The sequence below is a fragment of the Arachis ipaensis genome, chromosome B06 (assembly GCF_000816755.2).
Source record: "Arachis ipaensis cultivar K30076 chromosome B06, Araip1.1, whole genome shotgun sequence".
NCBI classification, from domain to species: Eukaryota; Viridiplantae; Streptophyta; class Magnoliopsida; order Fabales; family Fabaceae; genus Arachis; species Arachis ipaensis.
This window is the reverse complement of record NC_029790.2, coordinates 124,157,004-124,160,488: the sequence shown is the minus strand read 5'-3', so window position 1 is coordinate 124,160,488 and position 3,485 is coordinate 124,157,004. Positions and strand designations below refer to the sequence as shown.

At 31.6% G+C, this 3,485-nt stretch overlaps 1 pseudogene; it reads right to left on the bottom strand.

Moving 5' to 3' along the window:
• On the bottom strand, window positions 247–3,266 carry LOC107647618 (annotated as a pseudogene).

The following is a 3,485-nucleotide window of genomic DNA, read 5'->3' as shown; positions in this document are numbered from 1 at the left end:
AGTAGAATATAATTACTGGAATAGTGGAAATATGAACAACCGCAAATAAACACTACTCATCTCTTCTTCGTAGTATGGATTATTGAAACATATATTGTAATTACAAGCATACTATTTTATTGGTTGTGTTTACTTTGAAATTTTAATTTAACAGCAAAATTGAAATTAAAAGAAAAATTTATACACCAAAATAAAAGACAATCTCATTTATTAATAGTATAGGTAAAATTATAATAATCAACAATAATACATTGAAACATATCTAGCTACTATATTGGGTAGTGCAAGCTATATATGATATAAACCTACTACTCAAAACTAATAACCGAAACATATATAGTATACTTTATTTGTTGTTCTTAAATTAGTAGAAATTAAATAAAATGAGATATACTGGTAGGACCCATGATCACTAATTTGTATGGTGTTTGTGATGGATTCATGAGGTATATAAGGAATCCATGCACCAGCAATAGTAATCAGACCTTGAAATTTCAAGCATTTGTTCAGGACTCATTCTTTCAAGCTCACTTTGCCTCCAAGAAGCAAAATTGTTTCTGTTCTGAGGGTCAGATGCCAAAGGGTAATCCTCCATTCTATGTGCCTGGGACCTCATTCTCTTGTAGAGTCTCATTGTTGCAACACAATCATCATAAGGATCCTGTATCCCAGTTTGAATGTCATACCTGCAAAAATGTACCCTTATTAATATTGATGTTTCACATGTACTGTCTTTCATTCCTTTCCTTTTTGAGACTCAAGAGTTTGATGAGTTTATTAATTGTTACTTACCCTAGATATGTTTGTGTTAAGTATTTAAGTGAGTTGCTCAACTTGCTTGTTTTCATCAGAGGAGGGTATTTTGCAGTGTCCCTGTTGACACACAAATTTGACACGTTTTAAATTGTGGATGCTGATGCAATTATACTACAATATAAAATATTGTGCTACATATATCTATTCTTCTTATTATAAAGTGTATTGTGAATCTATACATAGTTTCGTGTTATGTGTGTCTAATAATATTTTGAAATAATTGATTAAAAATAAAAGAAAATATAAAATTTATTTTTTTATAACATAAAATAAAATATAATTTATGCTTGTTAATATGAATTACCTTATCTTTTCTGGTCGATATTCTATTTGGAGACATTCTAGGTCATGATCCAAACCATGACCAACAAGAATCCTGGCTTTGCCACCTCTTGCTCTAATTGTCCACATGGGCTCTCCATTGCAAAGGAAGTCTTGAATCTTCCTCTGAACTTGCCTCATTGGTATTGCATCCCTCAAATATTCTGCTCTAATACCTGTTGTCTCGTACCTGTTCATCAATCATAATCTGCATTAATCATAATTTCTTTTTCTAATGAATACTAAATACTAATTTATTTAAGGATTTATTGTTGGCTAATACGGATGGTTGCATGCACAAGATGAAATTCGAATTCTGATACTTAATTACGCGAACAAATGAGCTAATCACTTGAAAAGCTGGTTGGACGTAATAATGGAAGTTAATAAAGTGATTAATAATACGAACCTATAATTAGTGACTGGAAATGCTGGTTTGACATAAGAATGGAAGATGATGTTCTCATGCTCATCAATTATGCAAACTCTTGCACAAAGATCAAGTGAGCCATCACTGCCACCACCAACCATTTTACAAGCAAGTGCAACTACTTGTGCTCCTCTTGATCCAATTGTCAAATTATCTCGAAGACCCATGCTAGAAAACCGACCAATCATTCCCTATTATATAATATGCAGCAGTAAAGAAAGTTAACTAAAATTTTTTTTTAATCAAATTAGTTTCTAACAAGTCATATAGATGGATGTATGTATATACAGTTAGTCCAGAGAGTTGGCATTTTTCTTGGTGGACCCTGCGCGAGTTAGGGCTGTCAAACACCTTGACGAGTAAACTGAAGAGATGGAATATTTATACAATGTGTACAATGAGTTATGAGTTAAAAAATGAACATCACCCATAATATTTCAGGATCGAACTCTTGACCATTTGAATCTAGAACTCTGATACCATGTTATGAAACCACTCATCCCAAAAATTTAAGTTGATAGAAAAAGGTAACACTAATGGTTATATCTAATACTGAATCGGACATTCCTAAACCTTCATTGTACACATTGTACTCTATTGGCTCCCTATACTTCCTCTTATTATTATTATTATGGATTTATATATTACCTATAAGGTGTTCCCTTAGAGACTCAAATGACCTGCAGTGTTTTCTGCAAATGGCACAAGTTGGTTCATGACCCGAATGGTATGAGATTCTCATGTGCTCCACCAAGTGCTCCAGTTTGTTGAACTGTCTGAAGCATGCCGCACACTTATTCCTATTCATTCACATCAATTTAACATTTGTAAATCTCGTTACTTAGTTTAAATTGGCGAGATAACAATGATGTGTAACTAAATAAAGCACAAAACATCCATTATTATCTAATCTAATTAGTACATGTATCTCCTTATTCATATACTCAAAGAATAATTAAAGTAGTAAATTATATCATGCATGTTAGATATACATTAAAATTAGTTATTAAAGCTAGGTTTAGAAGGAAAATTGAGATTGAGAGATTGAAATTGAAAGATTGAAACAGAAAAATAAAGACTAAATTAAGTTTTAGTAGTGTTTAGTGCAAAATGTACTAGACCGATTATTATGTTTAGTTTAACATCAATATAGAGATTGAGAGAATAAATTTAAAATTTAAAATTAAATAAAATTTTTTAAAAAAATATTATTAAAATTTCAGTCTATATTTTTAAAAATTTTAAAAATTAGGAGAAAGGAGCATCTATGACTCTAACTAATCATCAGTTGAGAATGGTAATAAACCCTTACATATTAATAAGCACGTGCACTGATTGATGGTTTGTGTAACTAACCATGTGTGTGCTTGTGCATAAGAGAGAAAGAGAGAGAGAGAGAGAGAACCTGTGAGTTTCTGAAGACTCAATAATTCTGGAATAATCCATAGTAATTCTTAATTGTATAATGTGTTCTGAATGAGAAGAAAAGAGTCGGAGTTGAGGATGAAGGTAATAAGAGTATGATGGTATTTATAGAGTGATGCAGGCCAAGTTAAAGTAGTTAATAGATTTGGTTGAACCAAGTTGCATACATAATAGACGATTCCTAAAGCCACAATTATTCATTCATCATCATCATCAGTATATCTCTCATGATTCTTTCTTCGCCCTCTTCTCTCTCCTTCGTTTCTTTTCTTTTCTTTTTTTTTTTTTAAATAATAATCTTTGGCAATAATCGGCCATGCAGTTTTTGTATCTATTCTATTTTGTGTGTGTAGACCATTCTTACATTCGTAATAATGATCTATATTCCACAATTCAGATTCTCGGGACCCAACTTTGCCGTTTCTTTCTCGCATTCCTTGTCATTAATTGCTTTAATGTACATAGTAGTTGCAAAACATGTACCATCGTTATT